At 33.7% G+C, this 20,697-nt stretch overlaps 1 pseudogene; it reads left to right on the forward strand.

Annotated features, from left to right (window-relative positions):
* Positions 1-20,697, forward strand: part of LOC122890218 — a 134,107-nt pseudogene that overhangs the window by 12,762 nt on the left and 100,648 nt on the right.

A 20,697-nucleotide genomic window follows, 5' to 3' on the forward strand; every position in this document is an offset into this window, starting at 1 on the left:
CTGCTGAACTATAAGCAGTTAAACTCTCAAAAATTAGAAAAAAACAAACAAGCAAACAAACAAAAAATAACCAGATCCAGTATGACCAGTTGTGACTAAAGTCCTCAAAATAAATGCTGATTCTCAAGTAGGTTTTATTATTTGTTGAAGATCTCTCTGTTGTCATATTTACAAACATAAATTTAATACACAGTTGTCATACAAGAACAAAAATAAATACTTTTTATCCTTAATAAAATGGATATTTGCTTAAAAAATTTTAAGGAAAGTTTTCATTAATAGATTTCACCATAGACCAGCAAGGTTTTGGTGGCATCCTAATTTCATTTCTGAAAAAGCAGTGTAAGGGCCTATTTAGCCAGAGCGATTCCATCTGGTTAAACAGTGATTTTGTTGTTTATGCAGTAAAACTTAAACTGACCTTGCCCCCCACCCACTTAAAAGCAAGTCCAGGAAACCAGTCCCAGGTAATGAAGCCCAAATACAAGGGTGGATCAGGCCAGGTGGAGACATCCAAAGAGTTGGGCCTGCATACTGTCTCCCCAGCTACCAAGGAGTGTGGGCCCCACCTTTTGGGCGCCTTTTGGGCACCAATTCTGACCAAGGTGATAGGCTAGTTCAAATATCTACTATAAGGTAAATTGTGATTCAATTGGCCACTTGTGTGTGACTTAGCATGACTGGGCAGCTTTCTCGGTGTGTTGCAATCTCATTGGCCACCTGTGTGTGGCCAGGCTCAACCACATGGCCTTTGCCCTTTAAAAGTTAGTCGGTAAGGCAGGGAGGGGTCGCCCTCTCTGTAAGAGGCGGCCCCCACCGGTCCGTTTGATTCTCGATTGTTGGTGCAAAATAAAGCTTTGCTTGACCTTCACTTTTTATCAGTCTCGCTCCTTTGATTACGGACCCATCAGCAGTACCCAATTACAAATAATAAAGCTTTAGAAATAAGCTTTACCTTCAAACTGTTCTAAGTTAGAACAACTGAATTTTAATAATAAAATCCATCCTAAGTAGCATGAAAACTGCTAGAAGTTCATACTCTTTTGAGATCCTCTTCTCTGTCCAAAAATTTTTTGAAAAATACATCTTCTGTCTTCTGTCAATAAATATTGCCCTAAAGTACCTTGTTCCAGAGTACCATACTGAGTAATATGATTAGTCTGAGTGAGGTGTTAGCTCCTCTTAGTTTACTAACAAAGTATTAATATAGGCCTTCATTCCTGATCAGGTTCAAATCATTAACAGAAAGATAAGTATCACTATTTCAGATATGGTCAAAGACAAGCTGAACAGAAAGAAAGTTTTGAAGACATTTTCTAATTGTATGATATCCTTTATGTGCATAATGATGCTTAAAATGCACAGAGTCAGTGATTCTCCCCAGGGATTTCTCCCAATTACCTTACTACTGTTTCTTTTTGTGATCATCTCAGTATACAAAGGGGCACATGGTCAATAGGAAAGTGGTTGAATATTTAGAAATACTGGGCAAGGATTCCAAAGACATAGGAAAGAATTATCTGGAAAAGGCAGATATAAGATTGTTGACCCCATAAGTAGTATCCTCAATGAGGAAACAGGCAATGATTAGTATGTATGTATTATTTACAGTGTTTAGAGTTAACCTCAGGTAGCCAGAATCTGCATAGAACTGAACAAAGGCTGTAAGATTGAAAAGTGGTGAAGAAAAAATAAATAAATAAATGCTGGTTATTAGGAATAAAAGGACCTCTATTCCCCCCCCACCCACCCACCCAGTAACTGATTCTAGGAAGAGGAGTTGCTGGGTGTGACAATTTGGAGAGAAGAATTAATTATGTCAAAAGTGAAAATCTAGTTATCACCTGGCAAGAGGTTGGGGTTGAAGATGTGGGGATAGTGTACTAATAGGTCCACTAATATGGACCACCAAGAGGAAAATCTCTCTGGTATATTTGAGAAAGAGGGCTACATGCTGTTTCTAAGGGTCAGATGGGGGCAACAGTTTGACAAAATTGGTTGAAGGAGTTTCTTCCCCATTGGCTGGGGAAGTAAAGGAAGGAGAGGATTGAGGAGAGTGAGGGGAAAAGTCATCTTGGGATGTTGGGTATTGAAGGGAAGATGGATGAGAGGGTAAGGAGGAAGAAGGGAGAAGACAAAGAGTAGGTAAGGAAGGAAGATGGCAGTGATTCAGGTAGGGGAATCTTGGAGGAGCTTGTTCTAGCTTCTTGGGGGGAAGCTGGTTACTTCAGGTTGTCAGACACTTATAAGTTTAGGAAAAGCAGTCAACTTCATGCTGTTGTTTGCTTCTGAAGACTCTCAAAAGAAACTTAAGGTTTCCTATTGTGGTAGATTTTCATTTGTTGCTAAATCTATACTTTTTGGGTGTGAGACACAGACCCAAAGTTACAATCTTGTAGCTGTGCAGAGGTATTGGTGGTTAGGGGGCAGAAAGATTCAGGACTAGTCTTTTTGTGATGTCTCTTCCAGAAGACCTAGGTCTCTAGTCAAGATGATGTAGGACTATGATGGAATGTATAAAGGAAATGCATAATTAACATGTTTGTGTTAAGTCTCAGTACATTTAATAAAATCTTGCAGTACTTAAAGATATCCAATTAGGTTTAATAATTAGAATCTCCTCAGGTTTAGGAGGGTAATATTTTACAAGGGATAGTCTATATAGATCAGAGGGCAGAGTCAAAAGATAATCAGAGCTAGAGTCAAGACTTCAGGTCAACACAGGTTATTTTCCTCAAAGCCTTTGGATAGTTTGACTTTAAGAGTGCTATTGGCCCAATCTGTTTTTCTACAGATTTGATTGTGATAAAGACACTTTTAAATCTATTCATGTGATAAAGAACTTTTTTGAGTATGAAAATACTTTTTTTTTTTTTTTTTAGAAATACTTTTTGAATAACCTGAATAACCTTACCAGGAAAATGAATGCCTCTATTATGAAAGAAAGATAAAAAGGATTCCTCAAGTGGTAAATTTTAGATGTAGTAGTGTCAATGGCCTATTTTCAAGGAAAAGTGTCAGCCATCCTGAAAATATGCACACTATGGTTCAGACCAATGAGATTTGGAGAGCTGAATGAAATTATTAACTCATGGAGAAAGGGATCTGATTATAGTCCTTGTCTGACTTGGGAGGTAATGTGCTATGAACATACAGCATACAGTTAAGATATTTCAAGAATATATCAAGATAACCAAGTAAAAATAATAGGAATAGGTCCTAAACATCAGTATATTAATGCAACTCTGTAGGCAAGTGATATGAATCTTCATTCAAAAATCACTGGCCTACACATACCAGATTCAAATTAAAGAAGCAAAGTTGAAGTCAAGTTAACATTTCAAAAAAAACATAGTAACAGAAGTTAGGATAATGCTATCCTGTTGTCCACTCTCACACAAAGCATCATTAGGACTCTGATAAACAGAAAGACATTATTGACAAGAGCAATGACAGTTCCCTAAAAACTTCATACCATTTCTGAAATATTTATATAAGCAGCATTTACCCACATGAATTCAACCTAGGGAAATCAAACCATTTTTTTTTCTGGTTGACAGTGCTTCCAATTCACTCACATCATTAACAATACAGATAAATTTAATTTTAGCATGTCTCATTTTATAAGTGAAATCATTTGTGATTTTCCAGGAGTCTTCTCCTTATTTAGGATTTGATTTTGGGATGCCAAAATAAGAAAAGTTTTCAGGAGGTTTGAATACTTGATTTAGAGACTCATGGATTGGGTGCCTGGGTGGTTCAGTTGGTTAAGTGTTTGCCTTTGGCTCAGGTCATGATCTCAGGGTCCTGGGATGGAGCCCCATGTCAAGTAAAATAAAAAATAAATCTTAAAAACAAAACAAAAAAAAACAAACACCAACAAAAAAACTAATGGGTTACCCAAAACACACACACAAACACACAATACTTATTTACTTATTTATCAAAGTGGCAGTCAAATATTTTAAAAACAAACCATGCTGTACCATGTTTGTAGACTTTTAACTCTTTCAGAAGTGAGAAAACATTTTCTCTTATCTGAAATTGTTTTGATAAAACAGAATCTTTGTCTTGTAGGCAGATAACTCAAAAGCAAAGAAGAATCTTTTACTACCTTTCATTAAAAGCAGGTCAAAAATATCCAAGACAATTTTGACATTTTAACAGAGAAATCTGAATTTAGTTTTGTATCAGTATAATGTTTGATACTAAAGCTAAACTCATCAAACCATAGCCAGCGTTGACAAGGACAAATAAAATTCCTTTCCCTCAAACTTCTTACAGCTTTATGTAAGCATTCAGGTTTTATCTTACACTTCTTTTCATTCTAGAATCACTAACTTCACTTTAGAACAATACTACTCTTTTTCCTTAATGCTTCTGATATACTTTGTATATGAAGTTGTTCCACTCTGTATTATTTCTACTTTACTGCCATTAACATATATTAATCACAACTTTTACCGCAGTAACTTTGATTTCACAGAGAAAATTATGAGGTGGAGGATGGGGAGCTGCCATACAGCAGCATTTTGTGACAGATTAGCATAATTTATGAATATGCATCTCAGAATATTTTATATCCATATACTCCCTTATCGTGCAACTTCTCAAGGTGGCAAAATGAGCACATTTACCAGTAGATTCAGATATAAAGAAAGACTTTCTCTGTAAAATATACAAATAAGAGGCAAAAAGTATATAAACTTAAAATTATGCTTACTCTTTAATATTTCAGTGTTCTCTCTTACAAATCTAATGAATATCCATTAATTTACTTTATTTAGCTTAAGTTTGAGATTTAAGTTACCTAAAGATCTTAGAAACAATCATGTTGACATGCTAAAAAATATAATTGCTGAAATAAAATTGTCAGAATAATGCTTTAATTTGGTTAAGCATAAATTTACATTTTTCAAATCTTAAACATCTAGTAGATGTAATGCTAGCTTGCTCAAAGAGTAAGGCTGCATACGTTTAGGAAGAGCATAGTCAAGCAGAATAAAACATATGATTATTTTTACTTGACATTGGTAAGTCAGAAGACAGCTGTTTTTATAAACTAATAATATTTTTAAATCCCTTCTTTTCCAAAGATTTCCTTGAATTATGTAAAAGTAAATTTTTAAAACATTTGAAATAGTTTCTGAGAGAATTTTTTTATATATATATAGAAAGTATTGGAAGCTGAATTGTCTCATCTTGAGGAATTTTAGTAGTATTCAACTTATAAAGCATTTATTTATCTCTAAACCAGTCAGAATACCACTTGTTTTTTAAAGAGATTGTATTATTATATAATCGAATTTGGTAACACTAAACAGAAGTAGGAAAATACTATACAACTTACATATACATAAATACACATGCGGACTCAGAGACACAGACACACATTGACTTAAAGTGTTGGCCATTTTCATGGTGGAAATACTCCTGCTAAGGCCAATTTCAAGCTACTCATGTGATGTTGCTAGTTGCAGGGTGAGGAAGAGATGTAGGAAGAGTCTCTCATGAGCTACTATAACCCAGCTCCAGAACTCCAATTCTGCCTTTATTAAAAAACTAAAAATAATTAGGGTGAATTTGGTAATTTTTCCTTTAATGTCTTTTTTTCCAGACTCGCGAGGAAAATATCCTAGCCTTGACTAATTACAGGTATGTATTAATATTTGGAAAGACTGGGCATAAGACAAAATACTGAACTTAAAAACAAGTTCAGTATGGCTTTAATGATGCACCATTCCTAATCATTCAAATTTCCAATTTTATAGACACAGAAAAGGAAGACAAATAAAAAATAATTATAGACATGTTAAGAGAACAGATCAGGGATTAGCACATGCAAGTAATTTATCAGAATAAGTTCATAAATTAATTGAACAAGAAAGATAATTAAGAGAGAAGGATTATTTAAATTGGAAAGAAGAAAACAATGAATATATATTTCATATATGACACAATCTTAGACTCCTTACACATTAGATGCTATTTTTAATCATGTTACTTATATTTGTATAACTATCTACAATTTACATAGCACTTCCACATATATTTTCTCTCTTAAGCAATCGTATCATTTTGTTTTTCTAGAATGGTATAAAAATATGTGGAGCTATCAAATTCATTTTACAGAGCAAACATGACCCTGATGATACTAAAATCAAATTTGAAAAACAGAAAACAAAACCATGGGCCATTCTCACTTCTGAATATAGATATGGAAGTATGAAAGAATTAGCATAGAATTCAGCATGTAAAGTGCAATATAAAATACTATTTAGTGTTTAACTCAGATATACAAGGATAGTTCAATATAAATAAATCTATTATTAATGTAATTCAGTAAAGAAATAGCAGAGTGCAGGGAAGTATATTGGCCTTGACATCAGATTACCTGGATTTGTATCCTTGCTCTGCCATGTTGTTAAAAATTCACTTTTCCTTCTTGAAGTTTTTCATCTTCTTTAGGAATGTGTACAGAGTTGCCCATCTGACATTGAGCTTGGTCATGCAGCTTATTTTGTTTATGGAATGTAGGTGCCGTGTCAGCTTTTTGAGACATGACAGGTTGGCACCATCACTCCTGAGGGGACCAGTCCTGTACCATGAGGACAGTGTGCATAAGCCAGTGTCTCTTTTGCCTGGGTCCTAAAATGAGAAACATGTGAAGTAGATCTGAACCAATTCTTAAACTTAGTGTCCAGCTGATTCAATATATCCCAGTGTAAATCCAGTGAATAGCAGCCGATCCACAAACTCCTGAGCATGAAGTCTATGTTGTTGTAAACCTCAGATACATCTATGTTGTTTGTTATACTGTATTGTACACAACTAACTAATACACTAGCTCTGTGACCTTGGGAAAACTATTTAACATTTATGCTTTAGTTTCCTCTTCTCTAAAAGGTGAAACATAGTATCTATATCACAGATTATAGTGAGGATTAAATGAGGTAGTACATGCATAGTACTTAGAACATCATAGTAGATAGCAAATATTTAATAAATGTCAACATTATTATTAGAAACTTAGGTATAATTTGACACTTAAAATTCACATTTCTCAAAGATTTTATTTATTTATTTGAGAAAAAGCTAGTGCACAGAAGGAGAGGAAGAAGCAGATACCCCACTGAGCCAGAAGCCCCATGCAGGGTTCCATCCTAGGACCCTGAGATCGAGACCTGAGCCAAAGGCAGACATTTAGTGAACTGAACCACCCAAGTTTCCAAAAATAAGATAACATTTGAAATTGCATTTAGAAAGACAACTTCAACATGTTGAAGAATACCCTTTTAAAGAAAATAGTCAGCTACATGTTTGTGAAATTATGCCTTATAGAAAATATAGTGTACATAGACCATTCAAGCATTACTTCCGTTACTTCCATTTAGTGTTTAATTCCCAGAAAAATTATTGTCTTTCTGAGTAATTTTATCCTTTAAAAGAAAATAAGAACCAAGATGCCCTTCAACGGATGAATGGATAAGGAAGATGTGGTCCATATACACTATGGAGTATTATGACTCCCTCAGAACGGATGAATACCCAACTTTTGTAGCAACATGGACAGGACTGGAAGAGATTATGCTGAGTGAAATAAGTCAAGCAGAGAGAGTCAATTATCATATGGTTTCACTTATTTGTGGAGCATAACAAATAGCATGGAGGACAAGGGGCGTTAGAGAGGAGTAGGGAATTTGGGTAAATTGGAAGGGGAGGTGAACCATGTGAGACTATGGACTCTGAAAAACAATCTGAGGGGTTTGAAGTGGTGGGGGGGTGGGAGGTTGGGGTACCAGGTGGTGGGTATTATAGAGGGCACGGCTTGCATGGAGCACTGGGTGTGGTGAAAAAATAATGAATAATGTTTTTCTGAAAATAAATAAATTGGGAAAAAAAAAGAAAATAAGAAATATATAACCTATATTTTTCTTCTTTTTTTTTCCCTCTTTGTTGGTAGGAATCTCAAAACCAAATATACTATTCACTTATAATCATCAAAAAATTCCAATGTATATTACATTTATTTTTCTCTTGCTAGTATTTTTTTAATTTTTAAGTGCCTTGTTTTATTAAATTTATAATATTTTTATTTGTGGCATATATGTAATTCTTAGGGGATATTTTAAACCTTGATTCTTTAAAAATAGCAAGCCATCCACTGTAGTTGAAAAAGGTATTACACGTAACTGGATTCTGGTCTTGGCTCCATAAATATATTAACATGCATTCTGGGACATATTGTTTAATTTTTCAGGGCTTCTTTCTCTACTTTTAAATGGTAATATATTTTTTTCTAAAACACACAAATTGTTGAAGGTATCAAATGTTACCATAAGCCTGGAAACACTTTGAAAAATATGAACTTTGATCAAAATGTACAGGATTATTAATTAACATAAATTGAGACCAAAGATCACGTTATTTAAATGTTGAGATTTCTATTTCCCCGCAGATATCTCTTTCTGATATAGTTCCAGAATTCTGCTTCCCAAAGAGACAGTGGTTTGTTTAATAATATAGTCAGCAACTAAACTTTAATTACATCTTAGCTTAAGGTGATATAAAATTTCCCTAGGTCTCCAAATAACTCAGAGTGAACTTTAGTAATACTCTATAATCAATAGTTCAGTTTTAGCAGAGTGAATAAATGTGAACCATTATAAGTCTTCAAATACCATTTCAGGGTTAAATGTATGCATTTATGTAGGTTTCAAGTCGAAGACAGATGTAAAGACAGATGTAAAGTTAAAAAAAATGATAATAATGGAGATGTTTCTAATTACATGTATAATTGATCAGTAAATATAGATTGATGCTTAAAAATGTAGAGTATATGTTGGGGTGCCTGGGTAGCTCAGTGGGTAAAGCCTCTGCCTTCAGCTCGGGTCATGGTCTCAGAATCCTGGGATAGAGGATCCTGGGATCAGGCTCTCAGCTCAGTGGGGAGCCTGTTCCCCCCCACCCCTCTGCCTACCTCTCTGCCTACGTGTGATCTCTTTCTGTGTCAAATAAATAAATAAAATATTTTTTAAAAATGTAGATTATATGTAGAATAAAAATGTACAATTCCAGAACTTATCACAGTGAAATGCTAAGTTGATCAACTAAGTTTAACTTCATAACATATCCCTATTTTATTCCTATAGAATAGGATTTACAAACTGAAATGTCCACAGGAGTCAGAGAAGTAAAATAAGTAAGTAAAATCAGCAGGGTGGAGAACATGGCAAACTGGAGATTATATGGCTTAAAAAAGTGAGTGGCAGGCCTCTCTAATTGTTGCTGAGAACAGGCATAAATAAAATATTTTAGATTAACTTTTCAAGAAAAAGAAAGATTGGGATTTTTACCTAAACCCTCTTGACTATGAAATGTAGACAGAAAATCTAAGTATTTTTAAATCATTAATCAACTCAAATCAGCTATACAGTCTAACAGTTTTCAACTTCTGTCCGATATCATAGCAGGATATTAGGTATTGCCTTCTGTTTTTTTCTTCTTCTCAATCTCTCCATTCTTTTATCAACATGACCTGGCTCTGTGTCATCCATCTCTACTAACAAAAGCCTCAAATATAACTATGTCATCCAAGAAACTAGCCCCATTAGAGGGTTTGCTCATTCTTGGTCATGTACCCTTGCTCATGATGTACACAAGAAAAATGGATGAGCCATCAGTTTTGCCTTGTGTTAGCAATACTTTTTGAATGGTTAGTGGAAAAAGTAGGACTACATGTATTTTTTTTTTAAATGGAAGCAATCAGAGATGTGAGGAAGGGATTTCATCCTCTACCCTATCAAATTCTTCAGCCTGAACATATTACCAAGAATAAGAAAGAGCTTTGGGTCATCTTCATTCATTTATTTAATCCAATTTGTTAAGAACTTACCACTAATAGCAATGTGTTAAGTATTGGGGTTAGAGAAATTATTAAAAGGCATGGACTTTACTATCTAGCAGAGGGAAAGATAATAGATCAATAGTTGTACAAATAGTCAATTTTCTGAGACACCTGGGTGGTTTCTCCCATTCAGCATCTGCCTTTGGCTCAGGTCATGATCTCAGGGTCCTGGGGTAGAGCTCCTCATCAGGCCACTTGCTCAGCAAAGAGCTTGCTTCTCCCTCTGCTTGCTGCTCCCCCTGCTTGTTCTTCTCCATCTCTGGCAAATAAATAAATAAAATCATTTAAAAATATATCAATTTACTTACAATTCCAAACGCCACACAGGTGAAATATAGTGTGTCATGAGAATATATAAGATATTCAGCTAGATCAGGGGACCATGAAAGCTAACCTTTAATCTTCAATCTGCAGAATACAATCTGCAGAATACAATCTGCAGAATAGTAAGGCAAAGAGAATAAATGTCAAGGTAGAGCTCATAACATGAATACATTTTTACATTTTGTCCCAATTGCTTCATCATATCCACCAACACACACACACACACACACACACACACACTCACACATTTTTTTGAAACTTTTGAGCATCTGTTGAATAAATCGTGCCTCTTTACCTACAGAGTAAGTGTACTTGAAGAGATAGTAGAAATGTATTTCACATTATCAGTTGGGAGTTAATTCTATTGGAAAATTCTCATTCAAAATGGACTAGAATTTTAGCTTCTTTCAGGTGGAAAGAGAAAACTACCTTCCAAATAGTTTCTGAACTCTTATAATTTTTTCACCTATTTTATCTTGGCAATATTTCTTAAGGAACCTGACTTGATCAGGTGTTTTCAAAGTATATTATTTCTGCTTCTCTCATATTTTATCACTATTCAGGATGTCATTACAGTGTGAACATCTGCCTGGAATCTTGCAACATGGTGTTGCTGAGTGAATTTTATTACCCAATCATAATATGAAGTTCAAGTGTTCAAAAACAGATAAAAAACAAACACGAATCACTCTTGTTAAGTACTCCATTTCCCTCATGGGAATACTTTAAAAATCATATATATTTTCACACGAACATATACAATACAAGAGTATCTTACTTAGCCAAGAGGATTCATCATTCTGAGTGCATCCTCATATTTTAGAAGAAGGTCTTAGAACATTAGCATATAAATTATGAGATCAGTTAAGATAGATTCTGCTCATAATGATGCTTTCAGTTAAATGTTAAGTCATAATGCTTTAAGTTAAAATATTGAGTATATTAATCTCTATGTTTTTCATTTAAGTCAAGTTTCATTCTAGTTCAATATGTTTCAAGTAAAAAATATTTAAGGTGCATATTAATTTTTTTCTGATTGATTTCTTTAGTGAGTATTTTCTGTTCGACTAGTCCAGATGGGGTAGAATAGGAGGGCTTCTACTCTATGGCACTAGGGAAAATTTTATTTTTATTATTGTTGACTAAAATTAAGACGGAATGGGTTGCCTGGGTGGTTCAGTCAGTTAAGCATCTGTCTTTGACTCAGGTCTTGGTCCCAGGGTCCTGGATCAAGGCCCACATTGGTAAGAATGTTGCTTGGTAAGAAGCCTGCTTGGTAAGAAGCCTGCTTCTCTCCCTCCCACTTCCTTGCTTGTGCTCCCTCTCTTGCTGTGTCTCTCTCGGTCAAATACATAAAATATTTTTTAAAAATTTAAAAATAAGAAAAATAAAATGAAGATGGAAGAAATGTTTTTGCATATCAGCTAATCTTGGTATCTACTTCCCAATGCTATGGTTAATCTAAAATAAGTTACAACATGTAATTCAACACTCTAGCATTATATTTCAATCCACAGCTTGTTTTTAGTTAAAAATCTCTGTCTGCTTTGAGTTGTAACTATTTGTAAAGTACCTCAACATATCTCTCAAATTTATAGTAGAAGTAGATGAGATATAGGATAAACACTTCTTATGGGGAATGTGCTGCTAGGGCCTGAATTTGAGCTGGCCATATAGAATTTCTCTGAGCTCTCTAACACAGTGATAAACTGATGGAAAACTTATGTAAGAGCAATGTTCTGGAAGAGCAGAAAGCAGAAATGTTGAATATATCCTTTGTGCCTGTATTAGAATACCAATATATTTAGTTTTTTCAAAATTAAATTTACTCAAAATTAAAGTAACATATTAATTATGATAATAAATCATGGATTTGAGTCACTCTAAAATGTGAAAGACAATTTTAAAATGTATTGTGATTTGGGGAAGAAAAATAAAAGGCTTAGAGGAAATGTCATATTAAGCACAGGTACATTTAAAAGCAAAAGTAATGAGTTTCTGTTATATAATTTTAATGATATTTGTATTACTCAATAATGGATTTAGCCTTTATAATTAAAAATAAAAAATAAAGTTCAGTGGGATTTAGTTCTGTTTTAGAACTAGTATAGCTTAATTTCTTCCTATGATATTATTTTTGTTTTCATAAAGCTAATATTTGATGTTCCCTAGGTTTGATTCTATTTTCTTGTCTGTTGACCTCTTTCTAATGTGAAAAAACTTTTTCAGAGTTATGACACATGTTGTAAGTAAAAAGTTCTTCACCAAAGAAAGTATAATGTTCATAAAAATTCCTCATTTTTTTTCTTTTGCCAAGATATGATTACCTAAAACATGTACTTGAAAATGATCTTTTCTGTCAGGCTTAAGACAGAGAGAATGTATCATAAAATAGCCTACAACAGAATTCTGTCCCTAAGAAGTATCCAGTTAGAGTTAGTTTAGCTGTTATTTTAAAAGTGTTATAAAATGTGTTTGAGGCATCTTTATATATTAGTTCCCTGCTCAGCATGACCAAGTGTTCTGTTATACAAAACATTATCCTTTCCTTCAATATGATTATACACACACACATATATATATATATGATTATATATGTATTTTCTTACGTTATTCTACCAGTGGTATCATGATGCCAGAAGAGTACATATCATTTCACAAATGGACACAATAAATACTGTCCTTTATACTTAGCCATATTGCAGGCAATGAATGAACAGTATTAGTTCAATCATACTATCATTCAATTACACCTACCTAAATACTCATTTCCAGGTTCAAAGATTCAAATAACAATACACTGCAATAAAGTCTGAGAGATTAAGAAAACCAAAGTCTGTTATAATATCTGGGTGTAATTCCCTTAGGGTATTTGATTTGGACAAGTTAGAGAAAAGAAATTTCAGAGGAAACAATAGATGCAAAAACTGAGAGCTAATTAACAATAGCAGACATTGATTCATGACAAGTACTATACAAGCCATACCTAAACATATTATGTTCCTTTCTTTTATATTTTGCTTAATGCATATAGGTTGATTTTACCAACGTTTCCTTAGGCTTGAACACATTTGCTTTAATGTTCATTTGTAGGAATAAGTACATTTTAGCAATATTAAAATTGTACTATTTATGTTCCCAATCTAGTTCTTTCAGTAAGTCACAGTTTATTTAAGTTTATTTTCCTTCAAATAACAAACTATTTTTTATTGGAAAATGTCCTAGTCCACTGTTAGAACTTTGAAAGTAATGAGTTACTTAAGTGAAAAAAACTTGACAGATTTTATTAACTCACTTTCAAAAGACTTGGAATAGATCAAATTAAAAGACCATCTTACATCAGGTAAATTTCAAACAGTTCAAATGACCTAAATAATATAGTTGACCCTTAAATAATGCAGGGGTTAAGAGAGCCAACCTCCACGTAGTCCAAAATCTGCATATAATTTTGATCTCCCCCAAACTCAACTACTGCTAGTACTGTTGACCATAAGCTTTACATAATAATACAAACAGTTGATTAATACATATTTTGTATGTTATATGTATTACATACTGTATTATTACAATAATATAAGCTGAAGAACAGAAAATGTTATTAAGAAAATCACATGGAAGAGAAAATACATTCATAGTACTGGACTGTATTTATCAAAAATAAATCCATATATAAGAGGACTTACACTATTCCAACCCATGTTATTCAAGGGTCAATTGTATTAAGCAATCTAATTACACAAAGTAAGTGGTGACACGCAATACCCACACACCTGGGTTTTATAATATAAAGTACCTTTTAAAAATAAAACATTTATGAAACTACATAAGTCATTTAATTTCTTGCTATTGGGAAGAGTTTTGTAATAAAAATTATTTCAAGCCATTTACACTAATCATTGGCATAGCATCATAAATATATTTACTAGAAATATGATATCTGATTTCCATATCAAAAAGTGTATACCAATGATTTTCATACCTGTATTAAAGTTAGAATCACCCATAGTTTCTGAAGACCCACCCAAGTTCTGTTCAGAGAATATCTTTGGGGATAGTACTCAACAAAGATATTTGTTAAATCTCCCCAGGTGATTCTAAAGTTTAAGAACCACTGGTCTACCAAAACAAACTACCATCAGGGAAAGAAATAAACTACTAAGATACAACAATGCTTGGTCTACTTTATAAAGTGATTCCTCCACATAAAAATTAGAGCATTTCCCTCAAAAGAGCCTGATAATTACCCTCTAAAGTACAATATGGAATCAAGTATTTTCCTAATCTTTGCCTTAATACCCCATTCTACAAGCACTCTTCATGATAAGAGTTGTTAGTTAAAAAGAGAGAAGGGGGGAAATAAATTGTCCAAATAGGTATTTCATTGATACATTATTTAGATGAGATTATAAATAAAATTGCCATTAGATTAGCACAATGAAGATAACCTTTCATTGAGTTGCATATAAGAGAGCCCAGTTAATATACTTTGAGAGGTGAACAAATCTTCCCTGTGCCTACTTATGTCACCTGTTGTCCTAAAATAATTGCCTTCAGAGTCAGTGGTAAATAGATAACAAAAGTTGAAATATTCAAATCTAAAATATTAAAGTATAAGAATAAAATAACAAATATAAAAGAAGAAAAGCCATAGGCAAACTCTGCATATCATAAAGTAAATAAAAGAGTGCTAAGTTAATAGTCAGAAAACATGAGCCCTACCTACCTTCTCTTTGCTTTGGAAAATTACAAATTACTTGAACTTACTTCATTGTTTGTTTTTGTTTTTCAATAGTGGTTTATTAAAACTAAAGAATCTTGAAGATTCTAAGGCACCACAGAAGATGAGTGGTAATTCTGATGAATGTTAGTGTTATTCACTGCTAGATCCTTACATCACAGAACCAAATATGTAAGAGCTTTATATGCATGAAGTTGTGGAGAAACTGGTACCCTCACACATTGTTGCTAAGATTATAAAATGATGTGTGTATCCACTTTGGAAGAAAATTGGCAGTTCCTCAAAATGTTAAATATTTAATTACCATATAATTTAAAAATTTCATTCCTAGGAATCTAGCCAAAATAAATGAAAACATAGGTCTACATATATACTTGTGTATCAAAGTTCACACAATATTATACATGAGGGCCAAAAAAATGGAACAATTCAAATGTCTATCAAGTGATGATGAGGTAAACAAAATGCCCATAAGTGGAGTCCATGCAATGGAAATTTGTTTGACAGTCAAAAGGAATGAACTACCTACTGTGACATGGGTGAACCTTAAAATACTATGCTAAGTGAAAGAAATCAGTCATAAATGTCCAGATTAGGCAAATCTATGGAGATAGAAAATATTGACTATCTAGGGCAGGTCACAGGGTAGGAAGGAATGAGATTACTTAGGGGGTCCTTATATCACTCTTTTGTGGGTGATGTAAATGTTCCAAAATTAGATGATGGTGATGATTGTAAAACTATGGATATATACTGAAAGCCACTGAATTGTATACTTTAGGTGGATAAATTGAATGCATGGTATAAGCTGTATACTTCAATAAGTCTGTTTTTTAAAAAGCTTAATATGTGTTATTAGACTGACTGACAGACTTGGTTTCCAAAAAAGGACATGATGGGCACCTGGGTGGTTCAGTCCATTAAGCATGAGACTCTTGATTTCTACTCAGGTTGTGATCTCAGGATCATGTGATCAAGGCCTGCATGGGCTCCTTACTCAATTTGGAGTCTGCAAAATAACAAATACAGTCTTTCTTAAATACAAAAATAAATCTTTAAAGAAAAAAAAAGGCACATGAAAACAAGAATGCCCCATTGGGAATAAAGCCAAAGAATCGAGGATCTGGGAATGGATTAAGGGTGATTTACTCTTGAAAATGCCTCCAAAAGTAATGTCTCCCAAAACCATCAAGAGAATGGTTATTGCAAAACTAATGGAGATAATCTTATATTATCTGCTTCTCAAGGCTTTAAAATATATCCCTATCAATAAAAATTAAAAGTCTGTGTCTATTATTTGGCCATATGCTTTAAATACAAGTCTTTCTCCCAGAATAAATATGTTGGAAGATAACTGCTTCTATCTACTTCCGAATTCTGTTCTAGTTCCATCTTTCACACCCATTACCACGGAGGTAAATGGGTTAAAATTTTAGGAAGTGTTTTATTCTAAAGAAAACAAGGCACCTACCAAGGCTTTTACATTTATATACATAGTTACAAAAGCCAGAACAATGGACTTTGGTTTGATTGAAAACCCCAGAGAAGTACCCATATTTCCTTTATGAATTAAATTCCTGAATCAAATGATCTTTTCCCCTGATGTTCACATTCCCTCATCTGCAAAATGTCCATCTTATAAGTAGGATTGTGATACGAAAAAAAAAATGACTTAATATAATTTGTATTTCAGAAAAAAAAAGGAGAAATATTTCACTTTGCCACAAGCATGTCAAGTACATTCTCAAAATACTTATATTAAATATGACAAACTATGCTAAGGAGATTTTTCTCTTTAGTTTAAGTTTTAAGAAGAAAATCAGTGTCATATGTAACAAAGGTCATGATGCTAGTTTCTTTTTGGAAGTTATCTTAGACTGTCTCACACTCTTTTTTCTAAACATATCTAGTCAATAAGTCCTACAGCTTTTACATTGACTTCTTCAATCTCTTCTATCCCCACTGCTGCTTTCTCACCAAATCTAGTTTTATCTCAGACATTCCCTTGGTTTTGTTTTCTTTTGTTGTGTTTTCCTCCTTATAACTTAGAATAAAATCTATAAAATGAAATATCTCACATATGAAAGTAAGCCCATAGCTATAATTAGTAAACTCCTCACTATAACTAGTAGGCACCCCACCCCTCTTTCCAATATCACAATTACAACAAAAGTTAGTTTCTCGATCACAACAGCCATGAGGCCTGCTCATGGTAGCTCTCTTCAGTGTATTCATTCAAAACCAGCTGGCTAGGTCTCTGTCATCTTCTATAGGTGGTTCTAAGAGAGGCCTCACATCAACACTGGATCCAGCTGGTGGAGGGAAGGGTATAAAAAGAATGGTTTGCAATGTCTTTGTGTTAAGCCTGGGAAATGGTCTATCACTTCCATTCACATTCCTCTGGCTAAAATTAAGTCATTTGAGTACATACAAATGGAAAGGAACATGGAGAATTAGTATTGCCTGGTACTCAGGAAGAAGAGGAAAATATAGATTTTGGTTACTGGGTAGAACTTTCTGTCATTTTCCAAATATCATTGCTCTAAGTGGAAGCTATTATAAACAGGGCTGAGATAAAATAGATGTAAGCAGTTAGAGATGGGTAAAGCCGGGGTGAGAGAGCTCAGATACAGGGTTTTTTTTGTAAAGTGACAGTCATCCATGATGGAAGAGGCTGAGCCCATTGGTAGGATTAGTACTCATAGAAATCAAGGAATATCTTAAAAAACAAAACAAAACAAAACAAAAACAGGGAATATCTATGTTGGTGGGAAAAGCACTTTTACACCAAATTCCAAGAAGCAAAAGAAGCATAGCTACTAAGACATGTTTTGTGGTTTTTCCTTTGTAGAAAGTCTTTCATGGTATTAATAGAAGTTGAATAAAAATTGTAAAGAAACTTGTAGAGCTATCCTAGCCTCTCCCCCTTTTCCCAAGATCCCACTTGCTAGTAGTCTATTAAAGAAAATTCAACAAAATACAGTATAAGTTATCTTTTTTAAGAATAAACACATCTACACAAATATCCTATGAGAAAAATAGCAGTGAAACTTTACTGAAAAGTAAAAATGCAAAGAAAATCCCTCACACTCAATGTGAAAAACGTCACAATCAATGTGACAAAAATTGTTAACACAACATTAGAAATTAGATAAAAGCATTAAGAAAAATACAGAGAAGCTGTTTAATCACATGTAAAAATAACAGTAAAATTTAAGAAAGTTAAACCTATTGACAAAATTTAGGTGAAAAAGACACAAGGTAATTTGTTGGTTTGCTTCTTGCTCATATCAGTAAGCTATTAGAATTTGTCTGAAAATGAAGGTTGAATGTATTATACAGAAGTATATGTATAAAGGTAATTGCTATATTAAAAATACAGACATTCCTCCATATATAAAAGAAGATGTAGAACAGAAATTTACAGAGACAATCTATAGAAACAAGGCCTTCACAGACAACATGATGTCAATAAAAACATATCTTTCAATAATCACTGTCAACATGAATAGCTTAAATACTCCCATAAAATGGCAGAGTGTTGCAGACTAGATAAAACGACTAGACCCATCCATATGCTGTCTACCAGAGACATATTTGGAACCTAGATACATCCAGACTGAAAGTGAAGGAAGGGATGGAGAAGCATATTTCATGCCAATGGGCTTCAAAAGAAAACTGGGTAGAGATTCTCATATCAGATGAATTAAATTTTAAGCTAAAGACTGTAATCAGTAAAGGGTCTATCCAACAAGAAGATCTAACAATTGTAAATATTTATGCCCCCAATATGGGTGCAGCCAATTACATAAGCCTATTGTTAACCAAAATAAAGATAAATATTGATATGAATACATTAATTGTAGGGGATCTTAACACGTCACTCTCAGTAATGACAGATCATCCAAGCAGAGAATTAATAAATAAATAAAGAAGAGCTTTCAATGACACATTGGACCAGATAGACCTCATAGATATATACAGAATATTCCACCATAAAACAACAGTATATTCATTCTCCTTGAGCGCACATTGCACTTTCTCCAGAATAGACCATATACTGGGTCACAAATCTGGCCTCGATTGATACCAAAAGATTGAGATCATTCTCTGTATATTCTCTGACTACAATGCTTTGAAACTGAAACTCAACCACAAGAAAAAGTTTGGAAGGAATTCAAACACTTGGAAGCTAAAGACCATCCTGCTCAAGAATGTTTGGATCAACCAAGAAATCAAAGAAGAACTTGAACAATTCATGGAAACCAGTGAAAATAAAGATACATCAGTCCAAAACCTATGGGATACAGTAGAAGCAGTCCTAAAGAGGAGATACATAGCCATCCAAGCCTCACTCAAAAAAACCTGAAAATTCCAGAATACACCAGCTCTCTTTATACCTTAAAGAACTGGAAACTCAGCAACAAGTTAAACCAACCCCACACACAAGAAGGGAAATAATCAAGATTAGAGCAGAGATCAATGAGTTAGAAACTAGAGATACAGTAGAACACATCAATGAAACTAGAAGCTCTTTTTTGGAAAGAATTAATAAGATCAATAAACCACTGGCCAAACTAATCCAAAAGAAGAGAGGACTCAAATTAATAAAATTATGAATGAAAGGGAAGATATCATGATTAACACCAAGGAAACAGGAAAAATCATCAGAAATTATTATCAACAGCTATATGCCAAAAAGTTAAGCAACCTAGGAAAAAAATGGATCTATTCCTGGAAACCTATAAAATTCTAAGGCAAAAACAGGAAGAAATTGATAACCTGAATACACCAATGTCTAGTAACAAGATTGACGTGATGATCAAAAACCTCACAAAAAACAAGGGCCCAGGACCTGACAGATTCCCTGGGGAATTCTATCAAACATTCAAAGAAGAAATAATATTTATTCTTCTGAAACTGTTTCAAAAAATAGAAACAGAAGGAAAACTTCCAGACTCTTATCATGAAGCCAGCATTGCCCTGAATCCTAAGCCAGGCAAAGACCCCATAGAAAGGAGAATTTCAGACCAATATCTTAGATGAATATGGATGCCAAGATTCTCAACAAGATCTTAACTAATGGGATCCAACAGTACATTAAAAAGATTATCCACCATAACAGGTGGGATTTATCCCTGGGATGTAAGGGTGGGTTCAACATTCACAAATCAACCAATGTGATAGAAGAAATCAATAAGAGAAGAGAGAAGAACCACGTGGTTCTCTCAATTGATGCAGAAAAAGCATTTGACAAAATACAGCACCCATTCCTGATTAAAACTCTTCAAAGTATTAGGATAGAGGGAACATTCCTCAACTTCATAAAATTTATCTATGAAAAACCCATAGCAAATATCATTCTCAATGGGAAAAAGCTGACAGCCTTCCCTTTGAGATCAGGAACATGACAATGCCCACTCTCACCACTGTTTTTCAACATAGTACTAGAAGTCCCAGTGACAGCAATCAGACAACAAAAAGAAATAAAAAGTATTCAAATTGGCAAAGAAGAAGTCAAACTCTCTCTCTTCACATATACATCACACTTTATATGGAAAACCCAAAATACTCCACCCCCACACTACTAAAACTCATACAACAATTCAGTAATGTGGCAGGATACAAGATCAATGCACAGAAATCAGTTGCTTCTTATACACTAAAAATGAAAATACAGAAAGGGAAATTGGAGAATTAGTTCCACTTTTATAGCACCATAGATACC

The sequence above is a fragment of the Neovison vison genome, chromosome 11 (assembly GCF_020171115.1).
Source record: "Neovison vison isolate M4711 chromosome 11, ASM_NN_V1, whole genome shotgun sequence".
In the NCBI taxonomy this organism is placed as follows: Eukaryota; Metazoa; Chordata; class Mammalia; order Carnivora; family Mustelidae; genus Neogale; species Neogale vison.